Genomic DNA, 25,635 nt, shown 5'->3' on the forward strand with positions numbered 1-25,635 from the left:
TGTAAGAGAAACTTTTATATTTCATGGTTAAGTTCAATTGCATTCTTGTGGGTTTTTTGTGCTCTCATTAAGCTCATCATTGAAAACATACAACTATTTCTCCTCTTCTTTTATCCTCTTTCACTATATAGATTTCAGACCCTAATTATGTTTTGCTCTCCTGACCTCATCATGCAAACAGGGATGGTATAGCTAGACAAAAATACTTTCTATAGAGACAATAATAAGTTTAAAAGACTACACTGGTATTATTTCTCTTGCCTAATGTGAAAATACATTTTTTAAAATGCTGCAGAATTAATGAGTTTTTCTTAACTTATTTTTATTGTGTGCCTCGAGTATTTTAATATTTTTAATGTACTTCATTCAGTTACTCATGGAATAATTGTCTAGGTTGTCCTTTTGTTCATGGCTTCCTAACATAATTTGCATTTAAAGTATGTTACTTGTACTATTTGTAAAAACTCATAACTTTCTTGCAAATCACAATATCTACAAAATAAATATTTAAATTATATACATTAATTGTGTGGGTGTGTGTGTAAATACACTGCCATCAAAAAAAATAAATCTAGTTATATCTTCAACTTGATCTGCTGAGACACTGAGTTTAAGGGAAAATCTGTATACATTCATAATTTGTAATAAACTAATATTTCTCAGTAAAATTCAAAATTGTAGGTGATTCAAAAAGTTTTACTTCCTGTTCTAGCAAATATGCTTCTAAAATATACCTTAAAATAGTGTTTCCTGCTCTGAGTCTTTTCATCTCTTTACTTACTCTTCATTTGAGATACTAAAAAAGCAGTAACAGAGACTACAGTATGGTTTGAGAGGAATGCCTGCCCAGCAACAATCAGCTGGGGAAAGTCTTCCAGATTTTATCACATCTTAGAACTACACAGATAATTCAGAAAGAAGAGTAAAGAAACATTTTTTGTCCCTATTGAGATATCTTGTGGAATCAAGTTTCTCAGGGTTAGCTCTATCAGTGTAAAGGCAAGGCAGAATGGAGAATCTAGATGATCCCATCCTCAAGGAGTCACTGTTACACCTACCTGCCAGTCTTTATTCTTCTGACACTCTCTGTCCCGTAAGTGATTTTTATATAGTGCTTTCTATTTATTGTTTTAATGATTTTGGTAAAAGACAATAGGATTGAATGGATATATTACAGTTTTTCTATTTAAACTTGAAAAAACTACTTATTCTAAAACTTGGAAATTTTTCTATCTGAAAAATGAAGAACTTAATATTCATTCATCTATAAAGTTGTTATAAACAGCAAATAAGTTGATTCATATTTGTTTGATACATGGTATACACTTAATGCTTATCAGTCTTATCAGTTATTAATTTCTAAAACATTAATCTCTTTGAACCTCTTGATCTTTATTACCAGTAATATCAGGAGTATAATGCCAATTTTATACATTGTTTTATAGATTGAATGAGCTAGTATATGATTTGACCCTTTGCCTAGTGCCTGGCATGTAGTAAGAGCTCAAAAAAAGAAAAGTTACTTGTCCTTTCTGGAGCAATGGTAAAGCTCAAAAAGATACACACTGTGTACCACTTTGCTGGATATCTCAGCTACTTATTTTCAAAAATCAATTCTGTAATCTAGGTTAGTTGTGAGCAGTTGTCTTTAGAAAAAAAATGGTAGAACTAAAGAATTAGTAGAATTTTTGTTTGTTTTCTGACTTCTGCCTTTATTCTTTCTGGAATATTGCTTACTCAGGCCTCAGTCTTAGTCATGATCATCCTATGCACCAAGAATTTCTCCATTTAGAAAGCAAATATCCTTAAAATATGAGGGGGAAAATTAAAACTCAAGAGATGGTTATACCATAGGTTAAAATAGCATTTAAACTAGTTATCCATAGAACTAAAGCATAGGTTGATATTGATGAAGGAAAGGATGTCATAGAGCAATGTGCATTGGGCCAAATGGACAGTATGATGGAGATGGACCGTGTGGTACTCAGGTTCAGTCATGGTTCTACCTGCCAGTCACTGACTTGGGGAGGGCTTCTGTAGATTCTGTAATAGGTCTATTACATTTTCTTCTCATGGTTTTCAAGATTAAATGTGGGCTAGATAGTAATTAAAGTACAATGAAATGATTAACTTCTATGAATTTTCTGGAAAGAAGGGGACATTGCATAGGAAAGCAATAAGGCCTAATGTGCTACAGGAAGAAAATGCTGAATAAAATAAAAAGTGTTCCAACTTCCTTAACAGGTCACACTTTCGAAAGTTCATTTCTTCCCTTTCATATTTTCCTCCTGTTATTCTGAGAGAAGCATGGCTTTTGCCTCTTTCCCTGCAGACCCTATATTTCAATCCCACCTGAAATGTATTTTCAGATTATCCCAAAGTATTTCAATGGAAAAAAAATTAAGCAGGGCTAATTCAAAGAAACATGAATAAAAAGGAGCTAATGTTTTAAACTGAGAATTTTCAAAATGCAAACTGGACCATTAGAGAATTGTTTAATAAGTTCTAATTAAAAATACATTTGTGTGGCATGATCTAATTTATTGGAAAACTAATTTTATTCAATTTTTTAATGTGAAAGCAAAACCTACAATTGTTGCCATAATACAATAAATATAATTTTCCAAGCCAGAAACCATAACAACAGTTTTTAATAATAGAATATGATTGGCTGCATATGAAAAAATAAAGCCACATTTTAAATAATTAAACTGTTTCTCAATATAAAATAATAATATCTCAAGCATTTTCATGTTTTTATGTGTACAATGTGATATGCTATTTCAGTCTGTAGGGAAACCTATAATTACCAGACCATCTTTTCATGGACTACATTCTTTTTGTCACTAATCCATGAATTAAAATGATAATTCAAAGAAAATAACCTGTCTAGAAAAGAGAAACCTGAGAATTAGATCTTTTAGAATGAATTCCTTTTATATCAGTCCATCTAATTAAATACACTTTCTTTGTGATTTTGGAGGAGGAATTTTACATTATTTAAAAAAGGGGGTCACTTCAGGAATACTGGTTTCAATCAGATGTCTATCAATTTGACCTGATGTATCTGCATTCATGTATTCCAGGAGTTTAAACAAATAGGCAGAAGCTTGCCTTTGACACAATGTGTGTCTATGCAACAAAAATCTGCTGAGAAGAGAACATTTTAATTCAAGCATCCAGATGTCTAGCTTCCCAGTAGGCATTTGGCATCACTGCAACAAAACATCTGCATGGCTAAAATTGCTCTCTTCTTTAGTGCATTGTTTGGCAGGACCTTCCAAAACTTGGTGGAATCACTTTACCAAGTTCCAAGATAGAATTCAAACCATATTGCCTATATGCTTTAGAAATGTCTTGTGGAATAATGTTGCAGGAATATATAAATAGATAAATGGCTGGATAACAATAAACAAATGAATAATTCATACACAGGAAAGGTTCAGGCTAAGTGATATTGTTGTACCCAAATATAGTCTCAGTACCAGAACTAGTGAATGTTTTATTTCTCAGAAGGTCAACAGGATATTGGTTGCCAAATTCTAATAGCTGTATCCCAGTCATTAGTGGCAAAGTCAGAAATGGCAATAAATGATCTTGATCCTAACAGTCTCAATCGTACTTTGAATGAGTAAATCAGAAGGCATACACCTCTCTGCAATGTCTCAAATATGACATACTTAAGTTTATGTTCAGAATAATTTTTCTTAAATTCTTGTGTACTGTAAATAAATATTTATGGGGAGTATCAGGGTATATTCACATATTTCTCAACATGTTGTGATCCTTTTTGTATCTCAGCATAGTTTCTGTTTTATTAAAGAGCATTTAATTTTCCTAAGGGTACAGACCTGACCAGTAAAACCAATCTTTTTGCAAGATTACTAGAACTTTGTTTTTCTAAAATATAAATGCTTACTTTTTTGAAGGGTTTTTTTTATAATCCTGATTGTCCCAAAGTTCTCTCCCATATTCTTCTTTTCTTAATTCTAGACACAGCCATACCAGACCCATTTCCAAATAATTACATTTTGCACATCCTTAATATGGTTTATTTAGCATCTACAATCAACACAACTTAGCTACAGAGAGAGAAAGGCAGCATGCATTATAAGTGAGAGAAGCCATCTGAATAATACCATGAGATACCCACAAAGAAGCAAGAATGTTACCAAATCTGCATTTGCTATCAGTACCTGATACACTACCACTTGAACCAAATCCAAACCGGTGCTTGCATTTCTGATAAGACTGGATAAGTGAGAGAATACTGATTTAGTAATTCAACTGCTCTATTCTTTCTGGTGTTGATTATAAAAATGTAAAAGAATTCAGCTAATCTACCCCTTCTGTCACACATTCACTTTGAGTTTAAGCCAGAAAATCCCAAAATTCCTCCTGTGAAACTTAGACTTTAAATATTTCAATACTTCAAGGTAAAAAGCATTCATTTAGAGTGAATTTCAAATCAGACCTTTCACAATTATTTTTATTGAAATGTTACATAGAATTTATGCTTTACAATTTCATTTTTGACAAATCCCTTACATGTTTAAAAGATGATTATAATCATAATATTTCAGAGGTCATTCTGCATATAATTACAGAGCTGAAAAAATCCTTTAAGATATATCTAAAATATTTTTAATTCATTTTAACACATGCATGAAGGATAAATATCATGGGCATATGTTTTAAATATATTGTTAAACTCTAACAACAAAAGTATAAAAACATCAACTGAAAAGTATATTGTTTGCTTTTAAAGAACACTAGGAAAATATTTTGCAATTATTGAAGGAAATTAAACTATTCAACTGTATATTTATATAATTTGTTTTAAAAACATATTTTCATTAGAAAAGTGAATTTCTGTTGTGAAATGTGCATTTTTAAATAAACTATGAGAACATAAATAGTTACCTCATTTTTTGTCAAATGTGTAAATTCTGTTATCAACATACATACTAATATACATTTTGACATTATTTATTAAATATTGCTTAAGTGTTGTTTCCTTTTAATAATGAATATCCACTAGGGAAAAAACTGAATTTATTTATTTATTTTTTCTTCTTTCCTATCTACAATCAGTTTTAAGTGAGCAATCATTCTTGGAATTCATACTTTAAAACAGCAAAGAAGGAAAAAGTTATAAAATACTTTGGGGGTTAAAATCTATATCCCAATCAGTAAATTTTATGATCTAAAGTGAGTCCCCTGTGGTATCATTTATTATAGCTAAAATAATTGGGACTGGGGGCCCATGACACTATTACCTGTTTCTGCAGATTTATTGAAAATTAGCAATTCCATTTATATCTATGAGATTTCAGGGATTACACTGTTATAGACTAGAAAATTGATAGATTTATGAGTCTAGTGAATCTAGCTGTACCAACTAATACAGCAACAGAGAAAATTTAGAGGTTTGTACTCCTAAAGGAGTTAACCTTTGGATAAAGAAACATTTTTCAAGAGAAATGTGAAAAATTATTGAACCTATAAATTGTCACTGCAGCAAAGTTAAAAAAAAAAAAAAGGAAAAAGAGGTGAGGGGACCAATGGCACAAATCTAACATGTGTGAGAAGGAATAAAAGCAAAAGTACCAAAAAAAATTTGTACTGTCACTTGGTTTGCTTGTAAAAATTGCTCAAGGTTATTTATTACTCAAGTACAGTTGCTGTTGGCTATAGGCTTCCTTATTAGCTGCCTTGCCTCAGATAGTCTAAAGTGGCTTGTGAACATTTGCACATCTTGAATCATGGATCACATATCACGTATCCCTCCTAACCCTGGCACAAAGTAGACACACTAAATATTTATTGTTCCTTGTTTTAATAAATCAAATAAACCTATATACACTGCCTCTGATGTATGCTAATGCCAGAGATATAAGTTTAGTTCTCAAATAATTGTATAGAGATGGTTTGTTTCCTAGGAAAGTTGAAAATATTGTAGAATTGTGGCCCTGTGGTCTATGTCTTTCTGACTTTACCAGACACAAGGTTTTATTAAATTATAGTATAACAATACATACTAGTGAAATTTCCTTATTACTTTGTTCCTTGTTTTACTATTATTTAATTAAACTACAAAATACACATATATCTATAGGGGCAGAGCTGCTGTTTAACATATAGCAAGGTACACTGATTTTTGGAAGCCAGCATCTGTCTGGATAGGTCTGGGTCCATGCTAAAATAAGTGGTTAAGTATTTTGAATACTCATTCTTGTTTTAAAGTGCATTACAAAAAACACCAAAGGAATAAAATGTTGATTCTTTACCTTGCAAAACATTAAATTTTTTTTGAAATGAAAAAAAAATCCCTCTCCTCCCCATACACACACTTGATAAGAATAATAGAATTCAGGACATCACCTGACCTGGAGATGGAACAGATATCCTAGAAGTAAAGGTTTTGGTGTTAAACGATGGTTAAGTTTGGTGAGGGGAATGTTTCCTATAAGGAGTAGGAAATGTATAGAGGCTAAGGAGTAGGAAATGTATAGAGGCTATGATAAACAAATACTATTATTTTCTTTTGGCTGTGCAATTGGTAAACTGGCAGTAATTAATATGGAATAATCAAGAAAAGTGATAGTGTTATTTTTCAGTGGTTAATAACTCCTCTGATTGTCAACCTGATAGCTGAAATAACTGTAGGAAAATTTGAACTACTTTTTTTAACCATTCCTGATCACTGTTATGAAACAATGTTGCAACTTAGAATTGAAACACCAAACCACTTAGACCCTTTCTTTTCAGTATAAAGTTAACTCTATGTTAAAGTTAAACTGGAGTTTTCAGACTTGGTTTATGTAAAATTTCTCTCTCTTATGCATTTTTTTTAATTATTATGGAAAGTTGTCAAGTGACAGCATGTAGGAAAAAAGTACGAATGAACTCTATAGCTCCATAAATACCTTTTTGAAGCAAAGTCCACATAATTTCTTTTTTTTCATTAAAATTTATAACATAAAAGCCAATTTTTGTTTTCTTAGCAACAGAAGAAAATTGTTTGTTAAGGTCTTTACATGACAGCATATCGCCTTTTCCTTGGTATAATACTAAGTGACAGCCCCATATTGAGCAATTTTAAACCAGGTCTTAGATTTAGAGCAGACATGTCGAAATTTGTGATAAATGAAATAGATGTTTAATGACACCTAATGTGTAGTGATACAGGGTAATATAGGCAGTTTTGCTTAGAAAAGACTTGCAAACATAATGCCACCAGATCAGAGCAGCTGAAAGCTTAGCATAATTCCATAAGATATTCTGCTACAGAGAGATTTCATAACAGAAAGATCAAGAAAATAATACATTTACTTGAGAATGTGAAAATTACCTTGGAACTTACTTTGCTATTTGCATTCCATCTTGGAACATTCCAAGATATTTTGAGCTTAAGTTTTTCATTCTTTATGTTTATTGAAGGTTCTTATGTTTCATAAGAATAAATACATACTTATTTCTAAGTAAGCATACCTCTGAATTTCAAAGAACATTGAAAATTACTCTAAATAAACATCAGATTACTAGCCCATCTATTTATTCTCTAACATAATGTATATCAACCTATATCAAAATGTTCTTTATCTTATATAGTTAATAGAACTAACCCTTTACTTGAAAATAGATGTAAGTATATATATTTGGAGAGTACAATAAATAAAACATAAATCATTAATGATTGTATTAATCACCAATTGCCATCCTATCTTGAAATGTTTCCTTACCATTCTTTACTTGTGCACATAAAACTTAGTTTTTACCGACAAATGGAATTTTACAATATTTTGGAGACTCTAACATGGATTTGCAGCAACCACTATACCTTTACTCAAAGAACAGTCTTATTTAAATGGACACCATCCTTCTAGAGGGAGCAAATACAAAGAAAATAGAGGGAGAGAAAGAGAACATTAGCCCAGCAGGAGAGGTCAGCTACAAATGCTCTAACCAATAAGAACACAAGGTGTCTTAGAGGAGTAAGAATAAACAGCTAGTGTCAAATATAGAGAAATAGATCTGTTGGTGTTACTAAATAGGGGTTGAACAACCAGTAATTCAAAGGAGAAAAACGTTGTGATCAGAAAAGTTTTTAGGAACAGACTATATTTATGAGATTCCTTATTATAGTCAATTAGGATATAAAACAAACAAACATAACCTGAGTACAGATTGACTAAGCTTGCATGGGACTAATGGAAGGATTTTAATTTCTTTTCCTATCTTTTAAGTGAAGGGTCAGGGGAAAAAAAGAAAGAAGGGGTGACAGTGGATTCAGGAGGTGGCAGAAATTCATTCTTATAATCTGTAGCCCTCTCTCTAATTTTCCCTTCCCAGAACAGACTCCATCCCTGTCCACCTAATTCTTTTACCTCAAGTATCAGACACAGATATTTGCGGTGAATGTGTTTCTAGTGGAAATCACCAAGGGCACTGAGTTCAGGAGATTCATGGCAAAAGGGGAATACTATTAAACAAGATGAAGTAAGATACAGAGTCTCACAGAAAGCAAGCAGTAGAATTTTCAAGTTCCTCAGAGCCATGGATGCAAAATTAAGGTCAAGTCCAGGTGGATTGCTGAGGAACAGGATTACACCATCTGAATATAGTTTATATATTTATATTAATCCACCCCCCCTATGCTTCTCATAAATTATTTCCACATCATGATCACTTTTTGCAAACATGTTTTAGTTGGCCGCATATCATTGTGCTAAAGTATTATAGCTTTTATATCCAACTTTTGGTGTGTGTTTCTAGATTTTGGTTTGCTTTATCTTTGCTATTTTAAACAAAAGTTATAACAGTATTTGTATGTAAATTAGGCAAGCAAGTGTAATTACCTCATCAGGTTGAAAAATAAAATGCTTGCAAGTTATGACATATATTGTGAATCTGTGTAATACAACTTACCAGTAAATAGCATTTGTATTAAGTTTCACTGTCACCTGCAGAGTACAAATCTGTTTAATTATACTATTGCCAGCATTGAGTATTTTATTTTTGTGTTATTTTACTCTTTTAACATTTTAACTACTGAGTATAAGGATATAGTCAAGGTTCTTTGTAACAACTTTCAGCTGTCCCAGTTTGACTTGAGAGTTAAGAGTCACTAAAAAAAATCACCAGAAGAGGGTAAAACTGAAAATTTGAACCAGGATTTAGGCATTAATTAGAGTTAAGGCATATTCCTTACTTTTGTTTCATATAAGTGAGTTTTTTCACATCTTTCTAAGGGGAAATAAAGGCTCTACAGAGGTTGTAAAAGGAGATTGAGAGAGGAAAAATGGTTGGTTAGTAAGTGAGATATAGTATATATCATAGCCAAGTGGCACTACATGGATTAAGTTGCTATGGTCTGAATGTTCTTTCCCCCACAACAAATTCAATGCAGCTGGGAGAAGAGGTATCTAGGAGGGGAACAGTTAATGAAGATGGAGTTCTCAGGAACAGCACTAGTACTCCTATAATTCAGGAACAAAAGAGCTGATCTATCTCTTCCACTATGGACCCTACTAGCAATTACCATATCTGAAGCAGATAGAGAAGCCTCACTCTTAGGTAGGTAGTCAGACGTGAATGGGTGAGCAGATAAAAGACAATGAAGGGTGACTTATCTGAAAGACAAGCCCGTGGAGCATGCAGGCTTGGTAAGTTAAAACTTCCCCAGCCATAATTACATCTCTTTTCAAAGACACAGTCACACCCTACCAGGTCTTCTGGACCATTCTTCATCACCAAAACTATCAAAACCTCCATTCATCCTGACTATTAAAGTATTAAGACCCTCACAAATAAACCTTGCTGAGGGCATTTAGAAGACTAGAAAACAATTTAGGGGGCAGGAAATTGAGGCAAAACAGAGGAACTCAATTTCATTAAAATCTCCAATTCTGTGAGGACCATACCATATCTTGGAGGCCATCATGTACTTATTATGTGGTCAGGTAAAAGTCAAAATGTGGACCTGGGTGGGACTCTCTGAAAACTTCCCTGGGGCACCCAATAAAACTAGAGGGCATGAGGGGTGCATTGTCTTTCTTTTCTCTGAGAGAACCCACTCTTTTTTTTTTTGTCCCTTCTAAAAACCTTTTTTTTCCTTCTCTATCTCTTCTAAAAATTTATGCCTGTTACTTTGAGTGACCTGACTGAAATCTTTCTGATGATCACAAGAATCAGAATTGAAGAGGGGCCTCCACACTGCCTCATTTTCGTGGCAGGTCTCTACCCCATAACACTCACCAGATACCAGACTCTGTTGGTCCCTTGATCATGGACTTTTAACCTCCAGAACTCTGAGCAATATATTCATGCTGTTTATAAGCCACCCAGTTGAAGTTATCTGGTACAGCAGCCCTAATGGACATCAGCTGAGATTTTAACACATCCAAGAGCTGACCAAACTAGTTTGACTCAAATCAGACCAAAAAGGAAATGGCCCCTCAAGTCAGGGCAGGCTGGGAAATAAAACTATGGTGCTTTCCCTAAAGTAGTGGTATAGGACCAAGAAATGTCCCACAGGGGCCAGTGAAGAGTTATAAGAAGTATTGATCAGTGTGACCATACAGACTTCAACCCGACCAATATGAGGAAAACTAGAAAACAGGGTTCATGGAGACTTTCTCTGCCTTTGTAATTTTTTCCTAAGCCACTTGTTCCAATTGAGGTAGAAATCAGCTCGGATGTGAGCCTCCCTCCAAGGTTAACTCAATTAGGATACAGCCTTATCTACATGACAAGAAAGCTCCAGGTGACTGTCACATAAGCTGTATATAAGACTGGGACATGAAATGGGAGGGAAAGGGAGAGAAAAGGGAAATTGCATGGAAATGAAGGGAGACCCTCATTGCTATACAAAATTACATGTAAGAGGTTGTGAGGGGAATGGGAAAATAAACAAGGAGAGAAATGAATTACAGTAGATGGGGTAGAGAGAGAAGATGTGAGGGAAGGGGAGGGGGGATAGTAGGAGATAGGAAAGGTAGCAGAATACAACAATTACTAATAGGGCATTATGTAAAATTGTGGATGTGTAACTGATGTGATTCTGCAATTTGCATTTGGGGTAAAATTGGGAGTTCATAACCCACTTCAATCTAATGTATGAAATATGATATTTCAAGAGCTTTGTAATGTTGTGAACAACCAAGAAAAAAAAGAAAAAAAAAAGACTGTAACATAGAAATAATGAAAGTCAAAATGTTTCTAAGAGTGAGAAATTCTATTATTTAATTGTACAGAACCTGGGACTTAATCCCCCAACCCTTTTGCTGATAAAGCACAGAGCAAAGAGAAATAGTCTCACTTTGAATACACTATTGGTAGGACACCAGGCAGTTTAGGATATAAGGAAAATATAGATAAAGAGAGACAAAGGAAGACAGAAGAAAAATATTAGTTTTCTATAGGCCGAGATCATATAAATTACTGGCCCTTTTTAGTGGGTAGAGTTGCCTGAATATTAGCAGTTTACCTCCCTCATCCCAAGACTCCGAAAGAAAGCAGTGAAATCAAGAAGCAGAGACAGATCTTACAAAGAATAATTCTGCTTATGTCAGATCAATTTCTCCATTGTGGCTTTTTGTAAGCATTATGGGATGGAGTTAGAACTTCAGTCCACGCATATTAGAACACTTCTCTCATTTTATGGCTCAGCATTAAGGATCTACTAAAGAAAAAGTAAACTCTATCTCTCAGCCTAGATGTCTTTAATGATACATTAACTATAAAGAATGGTGAGTTTCATTGTGGCAAATTGGTACCTGTGTAACACAATTTGATCAATTTCATCACCCATAACTCTCTTCTGTTTCCTCCTTCCCTAGATCTCCTCCTTCTGCCCTTTTGGTTTCCTTTCTACTTTCATGGCATCCTCCCTTTTTTTTCCCACCTCTTTTCCTACTGATACCACATATGAGAGAAAAAGGATGGATGGTACTTGTCTTTCTGTTAGCGTGGAAACCTTGCTGGGAGATGTATATGAATCACATATTGACTGCAAGGAAATGGAGAGATTCTCTGAGTATTTTATTTTTCATCACTCATGTCTATTTTGCACCATGTTTGCCTGTTTCTACAACTAACTACAAATGACTTTTACATCCTAAGAAAAAGAAAGATAAAGAGATTTCTTTTTTGTTCCATAGGCACTGAGGATTTCATGTTCAGTCGAAGCTAAAAATGGGCAATAATGTACATCTAAGAGATTTGGTTATTTCTAATGGGTTAAACTTGTGTTCCATAAATAGAAGTTTGACAATCTAGATGCCTTTCAATGGATGAATGAATAAAGAAACTGTGGTATATATACACCATGGAATTACTCAGCATAAAAACAGAATAAAATTATGTTATTTGCAGGTAATTGGATGGAGTTGGAGTTGGCTAAGTGAAGTAAGCCAATCCCAAAAAACCAAAGGCTAAATGTTCTCTTTGATAAGTGGAGCTGATCCATAATGGGGGGGACATGGGAAAAATGGAGGGACTTTGATGAGGCAAAGGGAAGGGAAAGGTAGAGAGGAGGAATGGGGATAGGAAAGATGGTGAAATGAGATGGACAACATTACCCTAGGTACATGTATGTCTGCACATATGGTGCAATGCTATATCATGTTCAACCAGAGAAATGAAAAGTTGTACTGCAATTGTGTACAATGAATCAAAATGCATTCTGTTGTCATGTACACCTAATTAAAATAACTTAATTAATTTAAAAAAAGACTTAGCAAAAGAAAAATAAAAAAATAGAAGTTTGCCAGTATGAACTCTTTCTCAACATAAGGTAGAATCAGTCTCTCTCTTCCTCTCTCTTTCTCTCCCCCAAACACACATACATGCACGCTCACTGCTAACAGGTAACACACCCACATACTTCCTAATGACTTGATCAAATATACTTGGTAACTTGAAAACAAATACCTCACCAAAAGACATTTTTAACCATACATATACCCTTACATGGGCAATTCATAGCTGGGAGGTAGAGGGTTTTTAAATTTTTTGGTTTTGTTAAACCATGTTCTAGGGAAACTGAAACACCACACTCCAAAGTAACTAATATAATGAGAACATTATAAATTTGCTCAGTAAGAGGATAACCTACCCTAAGACAAAGTTGAAATACCTGCTTTTCCTTCATTTTGATTCATCAGTTATTCCATTTCTTTATTTCTCTCCTGCCCCTCCACTCCAATAGCTTTTTATTTTTCATAATAGCTTAAGCCTCAGAGTTGGAAACATTTTAAACCTATTTATTCTTTAGAATTATAAAGTCAACACTTGCTGGGGAAAAAAAACTTGTTTGGGAAAATTAATATCCCTTATTCATTCACGTTTTTGGGGATTTTCTTTCCCAGTGATACATATAACTCCAAAGACCAGTGTAGGACATAGTACTCCTCCTTGCTCAGCATATGTGAAGACATATTTTTGGTCCAAGCTCTGGATACTCTCTTAGATCCTGGTATGTAATTACTGATGCCACAAAGCTTATATTTCAATATTTAAAAGTGAAAATTATGAATAGAAAAAAAGCCGAGTAAGAACCAGAAAATGAGGAGAGAGGCAAGAAGTCTTCAATGAAGTGATCAAGGGTGTAAAAGAGTGAAATTAGGTTAAAGAGGTAACAAGGTCTAGCAATATGCTGGAGCTAGTCAAAGTGTTCCATGATCCTACTATTCAGTTTCCAGGAATTTTTTGAGCCTTTCAAATGATCCAGAGGGGGAGAATTTGCAGCATGGAGATTCCTAAGCCTACAAATTATACTCTTTCACCTGGGAAAGAAGGTTAGTAAAAAAAATACACTAGTACATAATGCACTGGGGTTTCATAAGCACCATGAAATGGTCAGATTATACACCTCATGGAACTCTACTGGGAGTTGTGTACATGACAATAAAATCTCTTAGGCAATTACCCTACATACTGTGGGGTCAAAGGGCTAGTTTGGAAGTATTAAAATCCATAAGAAGCCAGGCACAGTGGTGTATACCTATAATCCCAGTGGCTCAGGAGGCTGAGGAAGAAGGATCTTGAGTTCAAAGCCAGCCTCATCAACAACGAGGTGTCAAGCAACTCAGTGAGACCCTGTTTCTAAATAAAATACAAAATAAGGCTGGGGATGTGGCTCAGTGGTTGAGTGCCCCTGAGTTCAATCCCTGGTAAAAAAAAAAAAAAAAAAAAAAAAAAAAAAAAACACCATTAGAAAGATTTTTGTAGTTGTTACTGAAAATTCCCTAGTTGAAGGCAGCCAGAATCTCTACCTTCTGCTTGTTGATTATTAACAAATTAAGCATGTTTATGAGATTATGAAACTTCAGGTACAGTTGCCTGAAACAAGATTTGTGATAACAATGGCATGTTCCAGAAAACCTACAACCAATGATGACTGAGAGATGCTCACACTTCTTTTCAAGGTACAGTCAATTTGTTAACTGTTAGTGTACATCAGACCACTACTAAGATTTGGGCTACAAAATAATTGTTTTAAAAGTTCATTTACTTGGACTGGGGTTGTGGCTCAGTGATAGAGCAATTGCCTAGCATGTGTGAGGCACTGGGTTTGATTCTCAGCACTGCATGTAAATAAATAAAGTCTATTGACAACTAAAAAAAAAAAGTACATTTACTCTTGGTGAAATGGCAGAGTGTTACATTGTTGTATTTTGTCCCAAAATTTCAGAAACATGATTTCCTAAGATAGAGACTAGAGAGAAAGGGAAACAGAGGGAGACTAATTTCTAAAGTTCTCTCCAAGGATCTTATGTCTTGAACTACTCTTTCAGGTAAAGTAAGAAATATGGAGAAAAGGAAAAAGTAATAGAAAATAACTGGCCCAAATAGTTCCAAAGCATCTGGGACTTATAACCATGCCATTCAAAAAACCATAGAAACACTTCCTCTCAACACAACCAGCTGGAGCATCATTGATGTTTGATGAAAAGATTGCCTGTTCCATGCAATGGTCTTTTAATAAGATGCTATTTACATCACCTAGGTAAATACACCAAACTTACTTATGATGATGGAAACAGAATATGGAGTGATCTATGCTTATTTTTGCTTTGTTTTTCTATTAAAACAGAGAAGTTAGGGTACAATTTTTTAATGAGTCTTTGGGTTCAATATGACATGGATAAGAGCTTGATTAATTATTCACCTATTATAGACAGCTTTAATTTTTTTTAAAAAAAAAAGCATATTAACAGCATTCAGGGAGCCTCACTTTAGACTGTCTTATAGTCATTGCCTCCTTCAAAAGTTGTCATTTTCCTGATTTACAACACTCAATACCAGGAGGCTATGTAGTAATGCATCTATTATGGTTTGGATGCAAGGTATTCTCCAAAAGCTCCTGTGTTAATACAGAAATATTCAGAGGTAAAAATGATTAGGTTATGAGAGTGATACTCTAACCAGTCCATTCTAGTATAAAAGGACTGACTAGGTGGTAACTGTAGGCAGATGGGGCATGGCTGGAGGAGGTGGATCACTGAGGACATGCTCTGGAAGGGCTGTTCTTCTCTGGGACACCGACCATCTCTGCTCTCCTTGCTTCCTGGCCACCACAAGGCAAGCTGATTTCCTTCATCTTACTCTTCCCCCATGATGTCTTGTCTCACAGTGGGGCCAAAGCAATGGACTCTGCATATACAGACTGAGGCCTGGGAAACCACGAGTCTCAAATAAACTTTTCCTCCTCTAAGTTGTTTTTATCAGGTATTTTGGTCACAGTAATGCAAAGCTAACTAAAACAGCAAATTTAATTATTCTTGCTTCATAATAATCTACTGTAAGACTGTCATAATGTTTCTGATCCATTGTACTGCTATTGGATACTTGCAATACTCACCATATATGCCAATTAAAGTACTGTTGTGAACATTGTTTTAAATGTCTTTTGATAGCAACTATACATGCTTCATTTGGATATACAATTAGGAGTGGTATTGATGTGTCAATGCCACCAATCATCTACTGGTAAATAGATTTCAAGAGTGTTGTGACCATTTACATTCCACCAACAGTGTAGAAAATTCCAGTTACTCCAATTCCCCACCATGCTTAGTATTGTCAGTTCTTCCATTTTTATATTATTTGGGGATTTATGTGATAGTGATTTCTTTGCAATTAAAATTTTCATTTCTATGATGATCAATGACAATAAGCAGTTATTTCTACACTTAGAGTCTTTGTATATATCTCCTTCTGTGGATTTTCTTTCAAAGTTATTTGACCATTCTTCTATTGGTTGATCTCTCTTTTCTTTTTGATTCATGTTTTCATCATTTCTAAATATGAGTTCTTTGCTCTATCACTGTACCTCAATTTTTTTACTATTTTAATGATGCTTTTTGATAAGTAGAAAGTCTTAGTATTAATATAGTACAATTAATATATTTTCTTTATAGCTAGTTTTTATGTGTCTAGTATAATAAAATGTATATACACAATCATAAATATACTCAAGTGCATTTTCTCACTGAAGATTTACTGGATTATCTTTCAAAAATTGGTGATACAACTAGAATTCATATTTGTTTAGTATGTAAGTTATAGATCAAGGTTGATATTTTCCCATATAATTACCCAGTTTACCCATATCCATCTCTTGGAAAGATCAGTGTCCCCTTTATCATAAATCAGTTGGCATAAGTCTAAGTGTAAGTCTACTTCCAGCTGAAATGCTGTGCTAATTATACCCTTAACTTGGTTATCCTTGCACCAACATCACACTGTCTTAATTACCTCAGCTTCACAGTAAGTTTTGACATCTGATATTACAAATCCTCCAACTTTGTTTTTCAATATTGTCTTGACTCTTTATGGTCCTTTGCACTTTAGTAACATTTTAAAATCAGTTTATCAACTTCCATCAAAACAACCCTGGCAATAAGAACTAATATACCAGCATATTAAATGGGATTACATTGGATCTATATAGCAGTTGGAGGCAAACCATAAACCTATTATAATGCTCACTTAGTTTTTATTAATTTCTCTCAATAACATCTTATACATTCCTTTTTATAAGTTTTAGGCATCCTTACCCTTAGCATATGAGATTTTATGATACTTCAATAAAGTATATCATTTTATTTTATGCAAATTGTTGCTGCTGTATGAAAATAAAATTTATTTTTGTATATAGATATTTTATCTAATGAGCTTAACGCTAATTCTAATAGTTCAACTCTAAAACCTTTTTGCATATTTCCCATGAGCATCATCATGTTATCTGAAGGTTAAGAGAGTTTTATTCTTCCTTTTCCAATCCTTATGACTTACTTTCATCTTCTTATCTTATTGCAATGTCTAGGGCCTTCAGACAATAATGAATAGAAGTGGTGAACTTGGCATGCTTGTCTCATTTCTCATATCCAGGGGAAAGTTTTCAACAGCTCATCAAAAGAGAAAAAATGTGTTTTGGTGTGTATATTTATTAATTTATCTTTATATGTATGCTTAAGACATTAAAGACTTTCACTTCTAGTTTTCTCAGAATTGTTCAATGAGTTTATGATGAATTATATAAAAGTCTTCTAGTATCTATTGGGATATTGAGATATTTTTCTTATTCTGTTAAGGTAATGGTTATATGTATCGATTTTCAAATGTCAAACTAGTCTTCAATTCCTAGAATAATGAATGTTACTTTTCAATGCTATTTTATTTTTTCTTCTATCACTGGATTTTATTTAACTCAGGTTATGGTAGAAAGTCCATGATAGTTTTATAAAATATTGAAAGCATTTCATCTTTATTTGGCTTTTGTAAGTATCTGTGCTAATATAGGAGTTATTTTTTCCTTAAGTGTTTGGAAGAATTCATTAGTGAAAACATTAGAATTCTCCTTCTCAGAAGGATTTTAACACTGTAAATATTTTTATACATAGTACTATTCAAATTTTCTATTACTTCTTTTGTCATTTTGGTTAATATATGAATTCTATTTTGAATGTGTTGTCATACATTTGTTTCTATACATAATTTCTTATTTCTGTTTTTTACTATCAGTATTTATAGTTACCACATACTTACAGGTTTCTTCTAGTAAATGCTGTATACCTTACAATTGTCATTCCTTTGTTTTCTAGCAATGAAGCTGCTTTTTCCAATCTTTCCTCTACATGTTCTTAATCTGAACAGCTCTCCACCATCTCCAAGTAGATGTTTGTCATATTTCCTCTTTCTTTTCTAGCTATTTTCAATAGAAATGTTATTTATCAGAAGCATACTGTTGCCTGAAGTAGAAGTCTGACAAGTTATCTGACAAGTTATGCATTTAATTTAAAAACAATTCCCTTGAGGAACTTAAAAATGATATTTCAATTGTCAGAAAATGCTAGTAACTCAGAGAGACACATCTGAGCTTCACATTACTTCTAATTCTATGTATTATATTAATGCATGTCTGAAACTTTTTAACATCACAAAATCATTTTTTAAAAAATAGTAAAATTAATAAAATGCTATATTTAATCATTTTTCCAGATATAATAAAAGCAAAATCTACTTTCAAAAGATGTGTAATAAAATGGGAAGTTCTAAGTGCACTTAAAAGGGATGTTATTTCTGAAATAATAAGCATTTCAGGAATAAGACCAACTTAAAGCATCACAGCAACATGAGAAATGTAAATTTGGAAGTATAAATTGAACAGAGGAAAAAGTACCTTGAAGTTACTTGATGGCTACTAAATCTGGAAACAATTTAGTAATATTGTGTTTGGTGACCAAGTCTGGGCTCCTAAGTTTCAGAAGAGTGTAGCAATTATATCCAATTTAAAATAAATATGCTTTTTTTAGGCTTCAAACGTATATATAAGAGTCAGGACCTAAAAAGGAAAAGGTTGGTATAACTAAATTTCAGAAAAATCTAGTTTGAGTCATTTACAAAGGCATTCCTGTAAGTGTAGAACCAAAAGGGATAGTGTAGTAAGCTAAGAAGTGTTATAACTCCTTAGAGCTAAAGACACTACGAAGAAATGGCTTACCAGAACCAGAAGAAGGAGTGCATATGCCAGGCAACGTTGAGAGAAACAGTGGTCTTAGTTTGAGGTCCACAACAACTCAAGACACCCTGTAGGGAGACAAATGGAAAAATGACCCCCAAGTATCGCCAACAGAATGAATCCTTTCTCTTCCTCCAAGATTCCATTAAGCAAACACAACCAGAGGCCAGTGAACAAGGGAAGCAGATACAAGTTCAATCTCTCTGTAGGCAGGGAGCAAAGCAAAGAGAGATGGAGAGTGGCAAAAGGATGTGGAATTTTAAGTTTGTTGTCAGAGCTTTACTTACTTGACTCTTCTGTATCTTTAATTATTTTGTACTAAAATAACATTTCAAGTCATTTAGGCGTTGGATATTTAGGCAGAGTAGATTCAGATAGATAATGAGTATTTAACTCCACAGTACACATACATTTGTATTTTTTGCATGTAAAATACCAAGAATGAGGTTTGGGGGAGAGACAAGGGGACAGATCCATCAGAAAGAGTCCTCAGAAGGTTCTGTTACAATGGTTATGGAGATAAAAAGGCATAATTAATTCACCTGGGATCATTTTTTCATCTTTTAAAAATCATTTGGCACTGAATCCCCCTAAAAGGAAAACTAGATTAAAGGAATTAGTAATTAAAATAGAAAGCTTCAGATGTACTTAATGGAGATGTTCTTTACTAAAATACTTGGAATAATATTCGTTTGAAACATTATATTAACTTAAAAAAATAAGAAATAAGAGCTGGCTAAGGTAGAATAATTATAGACAGTTTTTAAATGTAAATCAAAACTATACCAGGAAGGTTTCAAAAGGAATGGATACTTTATTAGGTCAGGTTCAATCCACAACTGTGAGTCAATTGAAAGTTAATAGCAGCTTTGTTAAAGGTCATAGAAAAATGGCTGCTGTAGTTTTAATGAATATTTTATTCATGTCACCTTTAAATTAGATAAATTTGGAAAGAGTAATATTGTAATGCTAAAGGTTCCTTCCTGAAACATTAAAAGCAGGATTTAATTTAAGGCTTTGGAACAAGTTTTGAGGTCTGACACAAAGGATTTTAGGTATTTGGAGTCTTTTTTACCATTTATTGCTTGTTAGAATTTATTTCTTAAATATATGTGTTTTACACCAATAATACAGCAGAAATAACAGGTAATTTGTAATAATACAGGGGTTTTTTTGAATGCTAACTCCATTACTTAGTTCCTTAGTAAAAAAGGAGAAAATAATTTCTTTGAGCCTCAGTTTCCTTTTCTGAGAAATAAAAAATACTCAGATTGTGGGAAGCAAAGAGGTGTAAGTCTTTCAATTAATATCCTTTATTTTCTCCAGGTTTGTCTCAGTAAAATAGAGCCTTTTTTATGTGACTCAATAGCCAGGAAATCTAATAAAATACAGAGATGGACCAAAGATGTTTTCCTTGTAAATAGTATGATTTGAACTTAAAAGACTCAAACCCATGAATAAATGCAGGCCAGCTTTTATTTCCTTTTTCTTAATTTATATATGACAGCGGAATGCATTACAATAGAGCACAATTTTTCATATCTCTGGTTGTATACACAGTATATTCACACCGATTCGTGTCTTCATACCTGTACTTTGGATAATAATGATCATCACATTCCATCATCATTAATAACCCCATTCCCCCTCCTCAGGCCAGTTTTAAAGAAGAAGAAATATAACTGCTTCAGTCAGTGAGAGACCAGAAGAATTCCCAGTTGGAACTTCAGATGTTTAATGTAGGGAGCCTGAACAAAACAGGTCTGGATCTGTCAAGTCTAGCCTCATAGCCTGGCTCAGATAGGTGTAAAATCTTGTTCCACATACTCATTGGCTTTTTGATGTCATCTTTGGATAAATATCTATTCAGATATTTATCCCATTTTGAGTGCGATCATTTAGGTTTTTTTTTAAGATGGGTTTTCTAATTTCTTTATTCTGATATTAATCACTTATAGGATAAATAGTTTGCAAGCAATCATAACGTTACGTGAAACAAGCCAGGCACAGAAAGACCAATACCACATGATTTCATGGCTGTGGAATTTTTAAAACCTTAGCTCATAAAACTAGAGATCAGAATCATGGTTCCAAGAGGAAGGGAGGGTAAAGAAAGGGTAGGATGGGGGAGAGTGGTTAACAGGCAGAACATCACCACTGGAGAGAAGGAAAAAGTTCTAATACTCTCTATTGAGGTTGATAATAGTTAACGACATTTATCAGGTAATTTAAAATAGCTGTAAGAGAGGACTTTTAATGTCTACTCACAAAGAAATGATAAGTGTTTGAGATAATGGATTTGTTAAGTATTGACATCCCAAATTGATCAATACACAAGGCATAAGTGTGCCAAAACATCACACTGTACCCCACAATGATATAAAAGTATTATCTGTCAATAATAATTTTTTAAATAATTTTCTAATTTAAAAAAAAATTAAAGAAATACATGTACATGTCAGGGGTGAGAAACAGGAAAACAAAATGAGGTGAGCAGAGCTAGGTCAATGGAACAAGAACATGTTGTGGAATCCAGTTTATTCAAGTGCATTGAAGAAGCCAATGCTTTGCTTTTGTTTTTGTTTTCAGTAGTGGGGATTGAATTCACAGGTGCTCTACCACTCAGCTGTATCCCTAGTCCATTTTGTTGTTGTTGTTGTTGTTGTTGTTGTTGTTTTGGTTTGGTTTTTTTTTTTTTTGTCTACTCACAAAGAAATGATAAGTGTTTTATTTTTATTTTTTATTTTTGACACAGGATCTCACTAAGTTGCTGAGACTGGCCTCAAATTTCTGATCCTTCTGCCTTAACCTCCCAAGTTATTTGGATGACAGACATGCACCAATGTGCCTGGCTGTCTTGGGTAATTTTAAAATATGGGGAAAGGTTGTTCAACAGGTAGGATGTTAAATTAAATGGGAGGAATAAGTTATGATGTTCTGATGCCTATACAGTGAATATAATTTACAATAATGCATTCTAAGTTCTAAAATAGAAGATTTCTAATATTTTCATTGTAAAGAAATGATAAAAGTTTAAGGTGATGTATTTGCTAATTACACTGAGTTGACGATTACCCATTAAATAATACATGAATCAAAACATAGCAAATATGTACAAATATTTTGTCAATCAAAAAACTAAAAGTTAATTTAAAATAAAATTTTCAAAAGACAAGTAAGCACTTAGATTGTGAAATGTCTAAAATGTCTTGTGGGCTGTTGAAGGCTTTATTACTGTTTAAAACTCAAAATGCACTAAGGTTCCATGAAGGCATGGAATCTTACAAATGCTTTCTTTGGTAATCAGTTATTGCCACTTTCTTTGCTAAAGCATTATGTATTCAAACTATGATTGTTCAATAAATTAAAAACTGTCTTGTTAGTGGCCCACATATTATCTATTATCCAAAACTTAAAATTGGTAAATGCCTTTTAAAAAGCTAAATTTTATATGAACTACTAACTAACTGCTTGATCACTTGAAAAACAAACCCATGAAGCATGAAATTGGTTAAAAATTTAGTTGTTTTAAACACTATAACCTCTTGTGTTCTTTGTTCCAAATATTAGTAAAGCATGATTTAAAAATAAAATACATTATACATAAAATTAGTCTTCTATTTATAATTAGTGACCTTGTTATTAACAGACAATCAGGGAACTAAGGATTTCTTAATGGACTCCATGTAGGGTAACTCCCTGTCAAATCTCAAAAATCTTTTATCAAAGAGTGAATTTAATATTTGTCTAATTATTAAGATAACCATCCATTCATTCAATGAACATTTATTTAGCCCCTACCCTGTGCACAGTTTTATTTTAGGAAATGAGGATACAGTAGTAAATAAGATTAAATGCCTGCCCTCGTGCTTCTTACAGCCCAGTGGGGAAAGAGACAAAAATCTCTACAAGGATGTACGATATAAAGTATTTGAAAATGAACCTAAATAAGAAGATAGAGAATGAGAAGGGGTTATTATCCGACCGAGATAATGTAGTTAGGAATGACCTGTCTGAAGAGATGCTTTTGATCAGAATCTTGAAAGTTAGTCCTACAGCTCTCTAGAATAAGTACACTCAAGGCAAAAGGAACAGCAAGTTCAAAGTGGTGGTTGTTGGATGTATTCAAGAAAAAGCAAGGAAACTCATTTAGCAAGGTGAGAGGGGTTGGCAGATGGTAGTAGACCTGAGAGGGATCTGTGATAATGAGATTTGTGTGTTTTCAACGAATTGCTATCGATTGTATTAGGGAAAAGACATTAAGGAGACAGGAGGAGCACTGGGAAGTAAGGTTTCATTCACCAGCACCACAGCACTTTAGGAGATAGGTGATGGTGATGGAGGTGAGTGGAGTAGCAATGGGAGAACAAGGAGACAGCATATGTAAGATCCTATCTGTGTTCAGTCCCCAGGACCACACACACAAACACAAATACAAACACAAAAATTCACACACATAATCAATAAAAGCATAAGAGTTTCTGTATGGAGTCTGAGTTCTTATCAAGTACATATATCCCTGTGCCAGTACCACACTGTCATTATTTTTGAAACTTCATAGTAAGTCTGACATCTGAAAGTGTGTCTTGGTCTCTTTCAGGACTATTCTGGGGATTCTGGATTCTTTGCATATCCATATTAATTTTATAATAATTTTGATATATAAAGCAGATAAGATTTTGACAGAGTTTTCACTGAACCTATTTATCAATTTGGGGAGTGTTATTATTTTGATGATATTTAGTCTACCAATCTGTGAACTTAGACATTGTTTCATTCATTTCTATTATTTTTCTCCTTTCACCAATAAGCCTGAAATTCTTTCAAAATAAGTAAAACACACACTCGTGCACTTGGAGAAGAAAATATGAAAACCCTACTTGTGAAAGAAATATGTTAAAATTTATTTTGCCTAGCTCCAAACAAAACTTCAGGCTACCATCATGCTTTATAATGAGATATTATCTTATTTTTTTTGTTTTTTCCTTAAGTATACCTAAGAATACTTAAGTTAATGAAATGTAATACAAGCATACATGTAATGTAAAACAGAAAATGCCATTAAATTATTTTGCAAATAACATATAGGAAAAACAGAGGCCAGATTCTGTTAGGTATAATTCAAACTTGGGTTAATAAACCTCTAGCCAGGCACAGTAGTACAACATGTAATCCCCTGTGGCTTGGGAGGCTGAGTGAGGCAAGAGGCGCACAAGTTCATAACCAGCCTCATCAACAGTAAAGTGCTAAGCAACTCAGGAGACCCGTCCTGTCTCTAAATAAAATACAAAATAGGGCTAAGAATGTGGTGATTGGTTGAGTGCCTCCAAGTTCAGTCCCTAGTAACATAATAATAAAAATAAAATAAACCTCTAAGTTTCATAAGAAAAGAGGAAAAGGGTATATTAAATTTATTCTCCAGATATATTGGTTCCTTTGGTTTTCCCAAATTTCTAATATGTAATATTTTACTGTTTTGAAGGCTTATCATTTAAAAAATGATTATCTTATAATTATGAATGATTAATACTTTCTTCTTTATGGTTCAAGAATTATGAAAAATATAATAACTATCCAAAACAAAAAAAATTATGAAAAACAATGATTTTTAAATGATAAAATACGTTTATTCATTCAGGAAGTTGTCCAAGCAAAAGGAAATTTCAGTTGAAATCTCACATAAGGTGAATATGTTTCTCTTACAGTACATCTTCTTTCACTTTATCATAGTTATCCTTGATCAAATGCTGTTATTGCCTATTCCCTTAGGGAACTAGAAAACTTTAATGTTTTACATTTTCTGCAGCCAAACCTGTCTGAAGAGAAATCTTGAGAAAGGAGAAGCCAGTCTCAAGAGCAGGGACTCAAATGATGCCTTATTAAATTTACACAAACAGATTAAAAAGATATGCTAATACTTTGCGTGCACTCAGTGAGAATTGATAAAAACAACTTAGATAATCATGATTTATAAAGTATTGAGAGATGCTACAAAATTCTACCTGCTGCTGTTCTGAGGGTCATGGTGGCAGCAGCTCATGCACTGATGCTCAGTTTGGGTGCACAACTGAACTACTTGGGCAGCTTTTAAAAACCATTCAAATCATTTCATTCATTCATTAATTTCTAGTGGTTCTATCCATTCACTAAGTGGATATAGAGTATGGCTTGGGCACCATGCTTTTTATAGGTCCCGCAGGTGATACTAGGATGTAGCAAAACTTGTCTGGAACAATAACCCTTAAACTTAACTGTGCATCTGAATCTCCTAGGTTCTGGCTGAAATGCAGATTCTAATTCAATGGAGCTGAACTAGGTTCTAAAATTGCATTCCTAACAGGGTCCAAGTTAATGCTTAAGTTACTGGTGTTTATTGCTATACTTTTCACACACCAAGGTATGTAGAGAAATTGAAAGGAAAAGTCAAATACAAAGTCCTTAAACACTGACCACTCTCTCCTATTGAATAGTGTCTCAAAGTGCATTTGGAATTGGCTTCAAAACAAAAGAGGAGTCAGCAATTCCTACTAAACTACTATCTCCTCTGACAACTTGCATGCCTCATATTCTCAGATGATTCTGACAATACTCACTACTTTTTTTGA

Source organism: Ictidomys tridecemlineatus, chromosome 1 (genome assembly GCF_052094955.1).
Source record: "Ictidomys tridecemlineatus isolate mIctTri1 chromosome 1, mIctTri1.hap1, whole genome shotgun sequence".
NCBI lineage: Eukaryota > Metazoa > Chordata > Mammalia > Rodentia > Sciuridae > Ictidomys > Ictidomys tridecemlineatus.